At 36.9% G+C, this 18,222-nt stretch overlaps 1 protein-coding gene across 7 annotated transcripts in view; it reads left to right on the top strand.

The window, feature by feature from the left end:
* The first annotated feature begins 5,197 nt into the window (after window positions 1–5,197).
* The window catches only part of LOC129249474 (E3 ubiquitin-protein ligase lubel), a 38,216-nt gene continuing 25,191 nt past the window's right edge, over window positions 5,198–18,222 (top strand). For all 7 annotated transcript variants that reach the window (XM_054889313.1, XM_054889316.1, XM_054889315.1 and 4 more), the window contains exon 1: window positions 5,198–5,327. The gene's annotated coding sequence lies outside the window, so the exon portion shown is untranslated. The remainder of the gene's footprint in view (window positions 5,328–18,222) is intronic.

Genomic DNA, 18,222 nt, shown 5'->3' with positions numbered 1-18,222 from the left:
GTAGTTTTTCAGTCGCTCTCTTCATTCACTGAACGCCACCCATGAACAGAAGGCCAACCAAAAGTTTTTGTAGTTGAGCGCGCCCCACTAACATTTTCATTATTATTTTTTTTTATTATTCGAATAAAAGTTTGGAATAAAATATAAAAAAAACAAGTCTGGGAGGGAAACGTGGCCAAAATGTGTACAACCCGGTTATTGAATGTCTTAGTTCGAAGAAAAATAAGAACCAGACAATGACCGAATTTCATAAAGTTTTCAGTTTTTTAGAAATCGTATGCTTCATTGTAAAACAGTGCATATACAAAGTGGTTCAATAAGGCCACAGATCTTCTTTTATAAATAGAATAGCAACTGTTAATTATTATCCCCGTGGGTCACTAAAAAGTTCGAAAAATGCTAAATAACAGCTTTTGTCCACAATGAGCTTCAAGAGTCCACGCGGGACCCTTGTGAGGCTCGCTCAATTGCGATCTGTGAGTTACACCTTAGCTAACGAAAATATGTAAACTCTCACATAGTCAACATTCTTCATGCGATGAAAGTTATACATCTACAAAAAGGTGCGCTTATGGTGCGCTGTTTATTCAGAGCATCTGATTGAGTATTATTTTTTGAAAACGGCAAAGGAAATACTATCACTGTCATTTGTGAATGGTACCGGGTCATACTGGTTGATTTGAAGTTGGAGGAATTGTGATCCTGCCACCACCCGCCCAGCATGCGAAATTATGAAGATTTTTACATATTAAAGTGACGCCTTGATGTTAATAGTGCATAATTTCTAGACGGTATCTTTTTTATGATGCCTTTGAAATTTGTCCAACAGACAGGTGTACAATTTTAGCCAAGGATAGTTACACGATAGAAAAAAGCGTTCAAATTATTCAAACTTACTATAAAAATTAGCGAACTTTAAAAACAGCATACCGCAAAATTAATCTTTAATAATAAAGCTCCGCCGTAACCGAATGGGTTGGTGCGTGACTACCCTCGGAATTCAGAGAGGACCGTCGGTTCGAATCTCGATGAAACACAAAAATTAAAATAAGAAAAAGTGTTTTCTATTAGCAGTCGACTCTCGGTAGACAATGGCAAACCCCCGAGTGTAAGCTTTTCATAAAACATATCTGGCGTTCGAAGTCGGCTTGAAACTGTAGGTCTCTCTATTTGTGGAACATCATCAAGACGTCCGCCACCAATAGGAGGAGGAGCTCGGCCAAACACCCAAAATGGGTGTACGCGCCAATTATATTTATATGTATATATATATAATGAAGCTCATTTCACGCTGAACAAATCCACAAATACAATTGCCGCATATGGAAAAAGAGAATCATCGAGTAATCTCATAAAAATCATTACACCTACTAAAATGTGCTCTTTGGTGTGGTTTTTGGGCTCGTGGAATAATTGGGCCATTTTTCTTCGAAGATGTAAGAGCTGTTACTGTCAATGGACATTGCTATAGACAACTGATTGAAAATTTTTTTGTGGCTTGAGCTTGAAGGAGTAGACGTAGACGATCTTTATTTTCAGCAAGATAGAGCCACAAGCCACACAATACGAGTACGTGAAAGCATTGCATTATTGCATGCTAAGCTTCCCGGTCGATTAATTTTACGTAATGGTGGCACAGACTGGCCACTTAGATCATGCGAACTAACTCCACTAGACAACCTTTTGTGAGGTTTTTTGTAAAGTAAAGTCTATATAAATAAGCCAGGAATGATTCCAGGAGCTGAAACACAACATTCGGAGCGAGATGGCTGAACTCAATGCAATAATTTCCGAGCGAGCTCTTGAAAATTTTAATTTGCTGCCATTTTTTTTTTGTTTTTTTTTTTGGTCAAGAAGGTAGGGTTCATTTCTTCGTACTTACAGCGACCGTCATCCACTGCATTGAGTGTTGTGGCCTCAAAAGAATCCCTCCTCTACTTCTGGGGACACGGTCTATAGACGTTCTAATGGTGCAAATTTAACTGATGTAATATTTCATATTTAATTACTAAGAGTCGAAGGAATCCAAATTTTTACTGGCCTTATTTTAAAACGACATCTAGGTGCGTCTTTTGAACGACTATATTTATAATATCGCCAGATCTTCGAAAGCCATAAGAAGAACTTTTGCCAAAAATCATTTCCAAACATGAAAAAAAATTAATACGACAAAAGCAAACTTTTTCCAAAATAAAAAAAGTTCCGTCAATGGATTCTGGTAGAGGAGCTTATAGTGCGTCTGTAATTTAAATTGAATTTTTAAATTTGTTATATTAAGAGACTCATAACATAATTGTATGCCAAATATTTTTTTGGTCCTCTTTACCTCGCTAAGTCCTTCAGCTATTCGTTTTTTTTTTTTACCTTTCCCACAAAAGAGACAAAATACTCATGTTTTTACAAGAACCGTTATTGTAATATACCTATCTAGAACATAAGAATCACATAGTTGCTATGCCGATTTAACATAACAATGTGCAAAAGGTGGAAATATTAGCGGCCTCTAAAATACATTCAGACGCAAACTTTCAAATCACCGAAGCACTCACTTTTTAGCTGTAACTTTTTTGGGTCCTTAAATAGAGTCCGTTGTCGGATTATCGGTCTGTTGTTTTCTTTTTTGTTTCTCGATATAGTCTCCTTTTAGGCATATATATTTCGTCTAAGGCTGCTCTAGTTTGTTTATACCTTCCGATTTGTCCAAGTTGTAAAAGTAGCCATTCATGTCCTCGTTTGAATAAAATCTTTTTCACGCCAGCCAGTCATTCCTTCAAATTAGGGAATAAATTGAAGTCGGAAAGAACTGAGTGAAGCAAGCCTGCAGAGTAGGATGTGAAATGAATTAGATTTCTATTTCAATTAATTTTGTGACTACAACTTCTGAGGCGTGAGCGGTGCGTTGTCGTGAGGGATAAAGGCAAATCACTCGACTTTCTCGATTCAAACGAATGCCAGACACAAAGAAATGTTCCAATCCAGCTGGAATTTGGTGTGTGTTCTTCCAAGAGATGCTACTAACTAAAAATATCCTCGAAACGTGACAGTAGTGCCATCTCCCTAACTTGGGACGGTTTTTCAAACGACTCTCATAATCAGAGCGATGGCAAAAAATTGTACATAGATTCCATTTCGGCGAAAAATATTTACTTCGTATAAACTATTCACTGATGTGCAATGAAATAAAGCCATATTTTTGGAGGAAAAAACCTGGTAATTTTAATATATACAAAATATTGAAAATATGCGCTCCCTTAGTGCCTAAAAAACACTAGTTAACAGTAACAGAAAACACCAAGAACCAGGCCAGAATGTTCGCATGTAAAATCGGTCGCTGAGTTTAAAAATTCATATAATTTTTTTTTTTTTGGCATTTAATTGTCAATATATCGCTAAATAACGGTTTTGGATTAAAGAAAAGAGGATACATATAAATTTCTAATAACTGGAGAATTCATTAACTGATGAAACGAAGGTACTTATCTTAAATCAAAGGTAGTCAAATTTGCAATATTTCTTTTTTCTGTATTTTCCTTATATATTTTTATAATATCAATCGAAAATGTAGATACTTTTGCAAAAAAAAATTTATAACTTTGGAAATATCTTCAAAATGTTAAATTTTAATGAGACATGAAGTTTGGGCGAAAGATAGAACATTTATGTTTTTCTTTTACTTGGTATACCACTTGTTTTTATCGGTTAGCGGATTCTCCAGATATGTTCTCCCTTTTTTCTTTAATCTAAATCCGTTATTTGGACATGTCTCAAAAGCTACATGATAGCAAAAAAAATTAAAGCAGATTTTCACACTCAGCGGCCGATTTTACATACGAATTGCATAATAAGGTTTTTGGGTAAAAAAATTTATAAAATAATTGTAAACCAGTATAAATAGACGCCTTTGCTTTAGAAATTCATCTAATTTATTTACTTTCAGTATCATCATATTTGTTCAGCATTTTCTTCCCTAAAATCCAATCACACGAAAAAACTCTCAATTCAGATTCTTGGCGAAAATATCAATTAAAATTTTCGTTAGTGTCCAAATTACCGCCAAGCCGCATACCCACTCTCTACAAACAGCAACAACAACGCATACAGTAAAGGCACTGGCGATGACGACGACGCATATATATCATGTTGTTATTGCTTCCTGTGGTCGATGGACCAGCGTTCGGTTGGCTGGTTTCTTGGTTGACAATGCGACGTGAGCGAATTTTCAATTTTCCGCGGCCGCTCATGTGCTCATACACTCGCCACTGAAGAGGACAACAACGACAACTATCCCAAATTCATTACTGCTGCTGCATTGGCATAGAAAATTGTGAGATTTTTTGGGAAAACTTTGCATGTAAAAACCACGAATACATTCAGTTAGTGAGTGGAAGATCGACGATCGAGACGATCAACGAGACCTGAAAACTAGAAATCGACCAGCCGCCGAGACGGAAGCAGACGACAATTGCCGCAGTGCTTTGCTAGAACGCGCGTTATGTAAGCGTTTGACATTGTTTCGCCATTTTGGCTGCCAATAAATGCAGTTGTGCCGATTCAAATCTGCTTTAGATACCGAAAAAATACATATATAAATAAATCTTCTAAAGCATTGAAATTGGAATACAAAAAAAGAAGTGTTGTAATTAAAGCATTGAAACGCGTTCGTATGAAAGTGATAAACGTGAAAAAATCGTGTCGAAACTGAAAAAAAAAAACAGAAAAGTGCGTGAAAAATGTTTATTTTTGGAAAATGTTGACACACACGCACCATAGCGGTTTAAATATGTATAAATAGTCAATCACACACACGCGCACTCGCATACATATCACAGTGTGTATGTGTGTATATGCCTGAGCTTGTCAATCAGCAAGTCAACAAATTTTGGAACACTTCGCTGGCGGATAGTGCAGCGCAAAACTCTCGAGTGAACTTAATAAATTCTGCATTTTGCAAGCAATTGTTGGTGTTGGGAAAGCGTAAACTTCTTGCAACGCATTCGAATTGTGAAATTTTTAAAAATAGCACTGAAAATTTTCAAAAATAACACATAGCAGCACCTCCCTGGGCTGGCTAGCTGACTGGTCGGTTGGTTGGTTGGCTGGCTGGCTGGCTAACTTGCACATCTTGTTCATATTTTGGGAAGTAGTGCGGCAAATAAACACACACACACACGCGAGTAAATACAACACACACAGTTAGCTGTCAACGAAACGTGTGCCTGTGTATGTGTGCTGCTTGAATTAAAAAGCGACATTTACAACCATAAATTGCATTTTGGCGAGGAAGCGAGAATTTCCCTAAGACTCAACGAAAGCGGGCCAAATAACGGGTAAGTGGTTGCTGCCGGTGTAAGCATTAAACATCTTAATGAAGCAACACCTCATCTATGCATACATACATATTTATAAGTGTATGTATGTGTGTATGTATATAAAACTTTAGTGAGCCAAATTAAAACATACCCAGACATCCTCTACGAACTGTCTCTGCTGAGCAGCAGCTAATTGATTTCCGCTGCAAAAATCTACGCAAGCAGCGCTAAATTTGTCATTGATTGCCGAATTGATCGCACTCTGCCGCCTACGTACTAAATTTAAAAAATATATAACTTGAAAAAAACGCTCATGTTTTTTTTTTCCATATAGACAACTTTATTAGCGATTTGGTAAATGTAGGTATAATAAAACAGCGCAAATGGTTGAGAATTCATAATTACACTGTGCGTCAAAATGGGACGAAAAAAGACAAGAATGTGGTATAGCAAATATGAAGCAGAAAAACCTATAAAATATTGGGGATCACCTTCCTTTTTGCCTCTAAATATCACAAATTTATTTGTAGTCCACTGAAGTGTTTGTAATTTGGTTTCAAGTTGATGTAAATTAGTTTAGAAAAAAGTCCTATAAAACTTAATTTTGTCTTTAAGAATCTGTGAAATGTAATGGCGTTCATGTTAACTGAATAGTGCTTGCCTGTAGCGGGCATTTTGTCGCTTACTCTTAAAATCTGAAAAATATTAAGGTTTTAGGGTCGATGGAGGGTTAAAATGTTCCGCAAAAATATTCAGCCGAAAATTTGCAGATCTCCTCAGACGAAAATATTCTAAGAAGTTTCCTTAGTTTAGTCGCAGGTTGATTTAAATTATTAAAAAAAAACCTGTATACAACTACATTTACAATTACTATTGTGGTAAATAGTTTATAATAAAAAAGCGTGAATATTTTTTAAACTAATAATACTTACCCGTGAGAGTCACTTTGACTTCTATTTTTAAAAATCTTAAAAATTTTCATATGATGTGGATTGATGTAGGCTTAAAATATTCCAAACAAATATTCCCCGAAAAATTTCAATACGGATCTTCTCAGATGAAAATCTGTGCCTTCTAATTGTAATTTTATCATTTAGGAGTTTTGTTACTAGTAAATAAATAAATAAATATTATCCGGTACCTCTGCAAAACACTGCTCCACCGTTTTTTTGTTGAATTGCTAACGAATGCAGCACAAACTTTTTCGAACTGCTTTTCCATATGTAATTTTCATGTAAAGCATGGAGTACTCGTTCATCTGAGATACCTATGATATGAACAATTTCACGCTTAGGGCCTTTGCCCTATGATAGAAAAGTAGTTTGGATCAAGGATGATAGATTTAGAAGATTTAGTTGTTGTTGTTGTAGCAGTATACTATGATATGCTCATTAACTATGGTGAAAAAGATATTTGTTAGAGGAACTTCGGCTGTCACGTCCCTCGGACATTCGGCACCCGAACTCCGCGCAATCATTTCGCAGGTATTCACAAACTCGTCCAATCAATCGTTGTTCCGACGGCAATGAAGTGTCATTGGTTGATTTTTTTCTCAGTTATTGCAAACACATCCCAAGTGGCGTCAGCCTATCAGCTGATTTTGATTAAATTTTTGTCAGCTCTGCGGCTAATAAAAATTGCTGGTTCAATAGAGCTAGTGAAAACTTTGACAGTAAGCACAATTGAGAAGCAGACCGAAAACCTTTGTATAGTAGAAACATAAAACAAAAGATAACAGAAGCGAGTAGAATTAAGTAAAAAATCCCAAAAGTGGTTTTGACGCGTTTTTTTGTTTCAATTATATTGAAAAAAGGCATAATAAATGCATAGAGTGCAGTTACAGAATAAATAAAATCAGCAGAGGCAAATATTTTTTATGTATATCGGTAATTTTTTTTTTTTACTGCATCAAAACTATCAATATCGAAAACTGTTTTTTGGCAACTGATAATGGCAAGCTGTTTACACATTTCTATTCAGTAAGCGTTTAGTCCCAGAGCAACATTTCCAAGTTGCGGAAATTTCCTTTGAAAAAAATCATAAATTTATTTGCGAAGTTCATAGAGCACTGGCGGCATCATCGGTCTTAATTTCTTTCGCAATGAGGAAAAAGCTGTCATTACGGTGAATGGTGAGCGCTTTAGAGCCATGCTGAACGAATTTTTGTTTCCAAAAATTAATCAGCTAAACATCGACGAAATTTGGTTACAGAGAAGACGGCGTAACTTGCCATACAGCGCGCTTAACAATCGATTTATTGGACTATTCAAGGCACCATTAACACCATGCCGCCATATTTATTGCAAAAAGTATACGACAATCGAATGGACCGTGCAACTCGTAGCCATGGCGGACACATGCCGGGCATCATATTCAAAAAATAAATGCCATGATATTATCTACCAAGGATCTATTGCGCAAAGCTAGACATCAGGCAGCCATTTAAGCTCCCCAACCACTGCAATATCTTTCAAGCAGAAGCCTTTGATGTAGGTAAGGTTGCGGATATGGCATTCGCAAAGACATCAAGCAACGCCAAAATAAATATAACAATAAAAAAATGTTCTAAAAAGCAGGGAGACAATAGAGAGACTAGCCGCAGTCAAACGGCTGCACATCTATTGGGTACCCAGGCATAAGGGCATTGTAAGAAGAAGTTAGAATGCCTTTCGGGGTTAGAGCTTCAGAGTTTACTTAGACGTATACTCATTACAAGAGGACTACTACAAAGAAACGTAAAGGTCTTACTCCATCTGCTAGCACTTAGGACCAATGGGGCTATGTGATAGCTTTCAGGCAGCCAGGTTAACCTAATCTAACCTATCTAGCAGATTACAATAAAAACAAAATTCATTCTAATAATATTTCTGTTTTGTATAATCATTTTAAGATCTCAATCTTTTGAGAAAGACACCCTATATAATTGCAGCAGTGTAATTCCTGAATTTTTTTTTAATTACATAATTCACTGCTCTTCTTCAGCATCAAAGCAACTCTCAACAATTTTCAGCAGTAAAAAGTTACGAATTGATACAGCAGATATGTAAAAATTTCTCACCATGGTTCAAAGTTGTTTCACCATAGAACTTTTCTATTGTTGCTGTACCTTTTGGACGTCCACTAGAGGACGAGAATCTCTCTACGCTGGTGCGATCATAATCAGATTCTAAAACACATCCAAACACAGTTGGAGTTGAAGGATCCAATTCCTTTACCGCTTTCACCATTTTTAATGATTTTTTGTTTTTTTTTTTTGCTTATAAACGAATCCATAGCCTCTGCTGCTAGTTGCATTGATTTTGTAATATGATTATTCCTAATTATATTTCAAGTAAATAAATAAATAACAATTTTCATCATCATTTTTTAATTGATAGATCGGAACGAATTGTTTTATTTGATCTCCCTATTGATTAATAGGTATCACTTTCCATACATTTCACCCTGCCTGTACCTTAAAGCAACCGGGTGGAAAAATAATTTCAAGTGTAATATATCCAGTAATAGATTTTTTCATCTCCCGTATATGGAAATTAAACCAGAAAATAATAAACACTTTAGAGGTAGTTCTCATGTGACTCGAATAGTTCAGCGATTGAGGGAAAATCGCTAACCTGGTATGGGCACATCAGGAGAAGACTAGATCAGCGTGCAACAAAGAAATGGTAACTCAGCCGCTTCCATCAATGGGACATGCCAAACCCTTTAAATTCTGGCCAAACACTTGAATGGTGTGATATGCCGTGGGATGAAGTCAACGAAGGGACGACCCAGACCCGTTTAACTTGGAGATCGCCTACAAAGAGGGCCGATTCAACTAAGGGGTCATGGCGAGAAAGAAAAAGAAGAAACAAGGAAATACAGCATTCAGGGTTCTGCCTTCGTTCTATAGTCAACTACTCCGGTTTGCCTTAGGAAAATTAAACACACAATGGCCATCACATTTGAGAAAAAAACATTGCCATTGCGGTACTAGAACAATTGATCCAAAGAGCCAACCCTGAGTCCTGACATTTCTGCCAGATGGTATTATGAATTGTACAGTGTGCCAATGTAATTCAAGAGATTTTTTCTCACGACCGCTCAACCTAATGTATGTGCTTACATACATACAAGCATATTATACATATTGAGCCAAAGGCATGAAAATTCTTTATATTCTGTATATAAAAATAAACACGAACCACTTTAAAATATATATTTGTGTGTATATATAGGTATATGTTGTAATATATGTAGATATAATATTTTAAGAGATCAACCGATTGATGGCACTTGTTAATTTACGTCACACTCATTTTGAATTAGTAGCCCAACAAAATAATTATACACTCTGTTGTAAGATTATAAGAAATATAATATATTTAAATATTAGGAGAAGTAAACGTTTTTGAGTATTTTCCGGTATATATCTGTAGTGAGTTCCATATGTATATCTTCCCATTTATTCACTGTACCTCGTTATACTTTGCGGTGATTTAAGTAAAATATTAGACTTCAAAAAGTTTCCGGTTTGCTGAAGCCAGTTTCAAAATAAGAATAAAAAGAGAAAAGGTTCACTACGTCCAAAAGACCGTCATTGTAAGGTCAATACTAACATATGCGGCACTAGTTTGGTGGCCTGCAACATAAAAGAAATACCACAAAACTAAGCTGAACAAGATAGAAAGAACATCGTGTATCTTAACTACAGCGATCAATGTACTAACTCATCCGCTACCATTAGATTTACACATTAAAACAATCGCTACTTGCAGCGCGGTGATACTCAGAGACATAGGAAGCTGAACAACAAGGTCGTACGGTCACAGTTGGATTCTCCTACAGGGACCCTCGCTGCTCAAAAACAGATCGGACTACACAGTCCCCGACCTTAACTTCAAGAAAGACTTTAGTACGTTTTCCACCGAGAGACGAATGGAGCAAAGGGAAAGTGATTGGAAGATACGATATCGAAATCTATACCGATAGTTCTAAGATGAACTGTGGGCCAGGAGCTGGCTTCCATTCGGAGCCACTCGGCCTATCACAGTCAATTCGTCTTCCTGACTATGCCAGAGTGGTCCAGGCAGAACTTTTAGCGATCAGAGAAGCATGCAAATCACTAAAACTCTACAAGGAAGCTGGTTCAAGAGTAGCTATCTTCTCAGACAGTCAAGGAGCTATAAAGGCCTTAGACTCCAACTCCATTTCATCCAAACTAGTCTAGAGCTGGAATTGCTTAGTCATTGGCTTGAAATTACTCTGATATGGGTTCCCGGTCACAGGAACATACGGGGTAATGAGATAGCGGATGAGCTAGCAAGAAAAGGTTCGACACTAGACTTAGCAGAGGCGGTGACCCCACTGAACACAATAAAAGCATACATTGATTCACATTATCATGCTTTAGCCGAAAGAAAATGGAAGCAACTAACTACCAGGTATATACCTATGAAGTAAGACTTTCAGCTATTAGTCCGTAGATGTCGCTAGGAGTATTTTTAAACCTTCTCAAATGTTTTGTTTTTTTCGTCTATCATCTGTCAACAATATTCAGTTCATTGTTTGTTACGTTTCATACAACAATGCATTTTTGTCGCTCTTAAAAATGTCGAATTTCGTGCCTTCAAACTATGATTTGCGGACATCGAAAAACCACTTGTAAAATGCTGCTCTCCCGTTTCAAAACGAAGTATTTTTTGCATCGAATCGTTACGGGTGATGAAAAATGGGTGTATTTCTCCAATCCCAAGCGTAAATGATCGTATGGTCCGCCCGGCCACAAGCCAAAAAAACGGCCAAACCAAATCGCTTCGGCCGCAAGGCAATGCTGTGGTATGATTTGGTCGAGCTATTAAAACCAGGTAAAACAGTTGACGGTGCACACTACCAACGACAATTGACCGATTTGAACAGCGCTATACACCGAAAATGCCCATAATATGCCGATCGGCGTCACAAAGTAATTTTTCTTGATGACAATGCACCGCCACATGGAACAACAGCGACCCGGGATTTGGTGGAGACATACGATTGGGAAGCGATGGTGCATAGGGCTTACTCACCAGACTTGGCGCCTTCCGATTATCATTTGTTTGCATCGATGGGTCACGCACTTTCCGAGCAGTGCTTCAATTCTCACGAAGAAGCCAAAAAATGACTCGATGGCTGTTAGGATGTTCTCCACCAAACATCTCACGCATAACTGCAACCCTTCAGGTCATTGGAAAGTAGGGGAGCATGCAGTCAGACTCAATCTCCTCTTCAATCTCATCTGCAGAAGCTGTCAAGCGGAAGGGGTGAAGGAAAGTCTTTTCCACTATTTATGTGAATGTCCAGGTCTAGGTAGGGCACGACTCCACTCCTTCGGTAAGCCGTTCTTACAACAAATTAAGGAAATCTCAGACATCGAGATAAAGGATTTGCTGTTATACTTGGACCTCACAAAATGGATCTGACTTGGAAACACAAAGAAAAGGCATCATCACACGAGACAGTGGTAGTAAAACGGTTCTGGTCACTAATTAGGATTATTTCAGTGGAAATATTCAACCACAACAACAAGAACAACAACGTCCAAAGTGATGAAAAGATTTTTAGTGTGCTATTTAGCAGACCGTTATTAGGCTCTCAGCGATTCGGACAGAATCATAAAAAACTGAGATTGTGTTGGTGATATACCAAAAAAATTAACCAATGACACTTCGTTGCCATTTGAACAACGACTGATTGAACGAGTGTGTGAATGCACGTGAAATGATCGTGCAGAATTCGGCTGAATCTCCCAGCCGAAGTCCTCTTACAATTTTCTCTTTCACCATAGTTAAAGAGCAAACCTGGTAAATCTATCATCCCTGGGCCTAATATAGCAATGAATGCAACAGCAAAATGGGGATTCAAACAATTCTGAACTGGTAGACTACTCCTTATTAAAATCATGGAAATAGTCGATGCGCGTCGGCATGTAACGACTTATTTACAGGGTGCGTACGACATTCGAGTACAACTTGCGAGTAAAACTATTTTGAACAAACTTTAATAAGACTTCATAAATTTTTTGCACAACATTAACTTATTTTGTTTTTATAAAATCAATCAATAAAATTACCATTAGCTGCAGTAACGTCCTCGATCCGGTTCCGGATACATGCCCGAATCAACTGCATATCTATTAATTTCTTCTGGATCCATTGATTGATAATTATAATTTCTTTAACTTCATCATCAAAGTAAAGTGAAGAAACCTTTTTTATTTGTTTAAATTTTCTCCTTATTTACAGTCTGTCATTTGACAATAAACAAATTTAATTATATCTAATTTGGGTGCTGATACTAAAATTGCAATTTGTTCATTAAATTAATATAAAGAATTTTAAAGGAATCTACACCATGAGTTGAAAAACATTGAGAACTTTTTTATATCTAATATTATTTTTGTTTCAATAAAAATTAGTGGAACCACTTCATTGAACTCTTTAATAAAATCATAAAAAAACTAACAATAAAACTAATTTTTTAGCAATTGATAGTCCCATTCCTCGATTAGTGCGGCTTTTAGTATTTTGGACATTGTGGTCCATTGTTCTAAAAATTAAACTTAATGTAGGCTTGACTCTAATAAGAACGTAACTGCGCCAGAATGAAGAGGAATTTTGGCTGATAATAGTCTAAGTCATGCAGAAAAAGTTCCATTTGAAAAATTGTTAATTGAAAAATGACGCCTAGAAGTCAGTAATGAATAACTTCTAGGCGGTAATTTTTCTCATGTCACCTTTGACATTTGTCAAGTAGACAAATATATAATTTTACTCGATAGAATATAATAATAACATAACTTTTCAGATGTAGAATAAAACACGTATCGTACTGTGTTTGAAAGTTATTTTTTATTCAAAATAGTCTCCATTTAACTCAATACAATGTTCAGAACCATGCATGGACTTTTTATGTCATCTAAGGGAATGTTCTTTAACACCTGTATCACGGCTGCTTGAATGGCTAGAATATCATCATAAAACGCACCTTTCATGGCAGTTTTCAATTTAGGGAACAGAAACTAGTCGCATGGTAATAGGTCAGGAGAATACGGAGAGTGGTCGATGATGCGAATATGTTTTTGCATCAAAAATTCACGAACATTTTTGGTTTTGTGAGGTGGTGCATTATCATGCAATAAAAACAAGTATTTCCCCTATGGATATTCAGGTCTTACACGAACAATTCTTTACCACAAACGATTTAAAACTTGTAAATAGTATTATCCATTAATAGTTTGACCTTCTGCAACAAATTCCTTGTGTACAATACCCTTGGAATCGTAGAACGTGAGCAACATTGTTTTGATTCTTGACTTCTGAAAACGCAATTTGTTTGCTTTTGGCTCCCCTTTCGTCCTCCATTCTGCAGATTGACGCTTAGTTTCAGGGTCATATTTGAAGCACCATGTTTCGTCACCAGTTATGATCGAATCAAGAAAATCTGGATCGTTTTCAGCTGTTGAAATGATATCTTTACAATGCTCTACACGAGCGATTTTTTGATATTCTTTTACTTTTACCTTTCTTTTACCCAAATCGTCAGTTAAAATTTTCCAAATAGTACCAGTAGATGAATTTAATTCTTCAGCCAACATTCCTACAGTGAAATTTCATTATATACATTTGAACGAGCTAAACACTCATCACCATAAACTTTTTGCATCAACTCGTACGTCTCACTAAATGTTTTTCCAAGTTTAACACAGAATTTAATATTTGCTCTTTGCTCCATTGTTCTTTTACGACACAAGCACGAAACATACTGTCAATAAAAGGCGCGTAACTTTTTAACCTGTCAAACGATTTACATGAAGTTGGCTGCGGTTGAAAGCTGACGCTTGTACCTTTTCAATATGATCAAAGTTTAATGGCTCTACGATAGCTCTACGTGTTCCATGATTTAAATAAAAAGTTCTGTTATTTATTGAACATACTGAACATTATATAAGAAATACTTAAATTTACGTTATAAAATTTTTTTGACATATTCTTAAAGGATTATGTTAACATTTTATGAAAAAATAAGATTTTTTTCGAAATTTTAAAGGTCCCCTTAAAATTATTGCAACTTATTATGAAAATGTACGATTTAAAAAAAAAACATGTCACAAAATTCGTGATTTTTTGTGTGATCCTTTACTTACCAGTTTTCTATCTGCCTTATACTTATAATTTTGTAGCATACTGTATGTACATACTTATGCATGCATAAATGAGTTCTCTTGGCCTTTGCCACTTTTATTTATAAATATTATTATGGTAGCGAAGTTATATTTTCCTAGCGCTGACACATACACTCATACACTGTATATTTGTAAGTACGCCAGCCTAGTCATAGTACAATGAACTACAATACTTTGCAATACAAGAAATGAGAAAGTGAAAATCAATTTCAATAAATTGTATAATTGCCTCAAGAAAACGCGATGATTAGAGGCACCGCCAACAAGCAAGAAAAAAAACCAAACATTATTTCAAAGCACTAAAGAACTTATTGGTGTATACGAGTATACATATGTATATATATATATTATATATAATTTTTTTTGTTTTTTTTTTATCAAGAATTATTTGTGTTAATTGTATTAAAATAACATAAGAAATAAAATAAAATTGGTACACAAAATATCTATCATCACATTTGGCGAAGAACACTAATGGATAAGGAAAACTAAATTGGTACGCGTGTGGTTCTACTGGATGGCAATTTGAATAGGGTTAAATATGGACTAAGATATACAAAAGAAGGCTAGGAGAAAGAATCTCAGAGAGGTTTTTAGGTTGCACCGAACTTCTTATAAATCTTGAGTGCCTATGATTCGCCCAGTGTCATGGCGAGCGTTTTGGCGTTTTTCAATAACCAGTCATGCTAATAATCTGTGTTTTGATGCGTACTTAGTCTCTACATGAGTTGTTAGGCTAACTTGGGTAGAAGTTAATTTGAACATGGATCAAAACGTCAATATTGGAAAGTCTCCAATGGGTAATCTTATATCGAGAAATCCCCCGGCTTCAAAGGATTTGGGGGTGTAAATTTCATGTAACATTAACACGAGTTTATCCACAGCTAGGTTCATCTATAGCAGAAATTAGGTCCTATGCTCTAGTGGAGATATGAGAAATGATGATGATCATCATACTAAAGCTACCAACGCAGTCAGTCCATCCTTCGGACCTGATATTACCTGAAACATGGAGTTACTACTGTGGGCAAAAAGTAAGGTGAATTTATTTGTCAAACTTCGCGGGATTAAAATTTCGCTCTAGTTATTTTTTTCATGAGTTGGCAGCACTGTTAATAACATCTGGGCCAACTTTCATGTGAATGTCATTATCAGTAATATATTTACGCTGGTGTTTACCAAACGTGTCGCAGAAAAATGTTTATAAGTGGTACAAAGACTTCAAAGAGGGTCGAGAACGTGTTGATGACTTCGAGCGCTCCGGACGACCATCGACGTCAACAGATGACCAACACGTCAATAAAGTGAAGGAGTTAGTGCTCAAAAATCGTCGGTTGACTGTTAAAGACCTTACTGATATGATCGGAATATCAGAAGGATCTGTGAAAACCATTTTGAAAGACCATTTGGCCTACGAAAAGTCAAATCTCGTTTGGTACCGAAAACTCTCAATTTCTTGGAAAAAAGTCGTCGCGTTGATGTGTGTAAAACAATGCTTTCAGACTATCAGGACAAGCTCAAATGCATCATTACGGGAGATGAGACTTGGATTTATGCTTACGACCCTGAAACAACCGACCAATCAAGCGAATATCGTGCTAAAGGCGAGGCCAGACCGAAAAGAGCACGTCAAAGTTGTTCCAAAATAAAGGTCATGATGACAGTTTTTTTCGATTTTCGTGGTGTGGTGCACTATGAATTCCTTCCACCTGGCCAAACTGTTAATAAGGAATAGTATTTGAGCGTTATGCGTCGTTTACGTGAAGCAATTCGTCTAAAAAGACCAGAACTATGGGCCAACAACTCTTGGTTTTTGCATCACGATAATGCACCGTCTCACACTGCACTCGTTCTTCGTGACCATTTCGCCAAAAATTCCACGCATATCGTCCCGCAACCACCGTATTCGCCTGATTTGGCTCCGTGTGACTTCTGGCTATTCCCAAAACTCAAGAGACCACTCCGGGGAACGCGTTTCGAGTCGATTGAGGAGATAAAAGCTTAATCGAAGAAGGTGCTGATGGCTATACCGGAAATGGACTATTTGGCATGTTTCGGGGATTGGAAAAATCGTTGGCATAAGTGTATTTCATCGAGAAGGGATTATTTTGAAGGGGATGAAATTGATTTACAAGAATAAAAGTAAATTGCGTTTCTATCAGCACATTTTCAATACCCCGCTAGAGGAACCTCTCTTAGGCATTGAGCGTTAGTTTTTTTCGCCCTAAGCAACAAGACGTACACCCCAAAGTGCAGGCCGAGGTGTGCATTGGAATGCATCATTCTCCACACAAAAAAACGATATTATTTTCCCATTGAAATTATGAAATTTATCGTATTTTTAAATTTCTGCCAAAATATTTAAGAAAAATATTAAGATTTACGTGAACTGGACTCTTTCATGCAAACCTTTTAATCATAAACTCTTCTATTATCTGAGATAATTTTTAAACAGCTGTTTTTAGAAACTAATTTTATTTATAAAAAATTCGAAGGTATTTTCGAATCGGTCCAGGACTCTAATTTATACGTATATATCTATGAGGTTATTTGTTCGAATAAGTAAAGTTAAGGAAATATTTCAGCTAAATTGTCTGCACAGAGATTTTTGAAGCTTTCGATACTGATTCGGATAAGATATTTTTATTAAAGCTTTCATATTTCCATTTTTGGTAAAGTTCTGACTTCTCCAAGCGAACCTCACATATCGAAATTAGTAATATGTATCAAATCACATCCCTTTGTTGCCATCTCTGGTGTGCCTGAGGGTAGCAACATTGGTTCTGCATTTCGTTAATGGCATTCGGATCTGTTTAACCAATGCTAAATTTCTACTATATGCCGCTTATTTGAATATTTTCAACAGAATCACATGCGTCTGAAAAAGAATGAATGGAGGAGGATTTGTTTTTTTTTTCTTTTTTTTATCGGGACAGACTAGCAAGTTCAGCACTCCATTGTACTGCACTCAGGTTCCTTTTTTAATTATCTTTAAATCTACCCGACCAACGAAGAGATCTAAGTACATCTTGTAGTGCCAAGCAGCTAATGTGGTCGCTTCTTAACAAATCAAGCCTGATTCGAGCGAAGACCGGGTAGACGCACAGAAAGTGGTCCACCATCTCATCCTCCTCTCCACATGCTGAGCAGAGTGCACTGTCTGAGATGCCTACCTTTTCCATGTGCTTCACCCATAGAAAGTGGCCCGTCAGCAGTCCTACCAGCTGTCTACAGTCCCTTCTGCTTAATGACAGGAGGTTCTGCGACAGGAGGTCAGACATGACAGGAACATCAGTTTTGTCCACCTGTAGCCTATCTCAGCCTGCCAAGCTCGCATTTGGGTAAAAGTAACCTGTTTTCTCATCGTGGTTTTGAAAGCTGCAGAAGGGAGTGGCAGCTAAAAATTCAGAGATTTCGTTACCCGCGATACCCACGTGTCGGGGGATCCATGTTAGTATCAGGTTATTATGTCTACCGACATAGTTCAGGTGGATTTACACTACTCTTCTACCCTTGAGGTGGTTGGAGGGCTGTCTAAGGCCATGAGCGCAGCTTTGCTGTCACTGCAGACACATACAGATCTGCCTCTCCATTTGTTTTACACAACAAACTTAATCGCTTCTTGAACAGCATATACCTCCACTTAAAACACTGATGCGTGCCTTCTGAGAGCAAAGTGTAGACACCAGAGCCAGAACCGGGCTCGGAGGT

This window comes from Anastrepha obliqua, chromosome 5, assembly GCF_027943255.1.
Source record: "Anastrepha obliqua isolate idAnaObli1 chromosome 5, idAnaObli1_1.0, whole genome shotgun sequence".
In the NCBI taxonomy this organism is placed as follows: domain Eukaryota; kingdom Metazoa; phylum Arthropoda; class Insecta; order Diptera; family Tephritidae; genus Anastrepha; species Anastrepha obliqua.
Note: the sequence above shows the minus strand (reverse complement) of the source record. Positions and strands in the feature narration are given on the sequence as shown.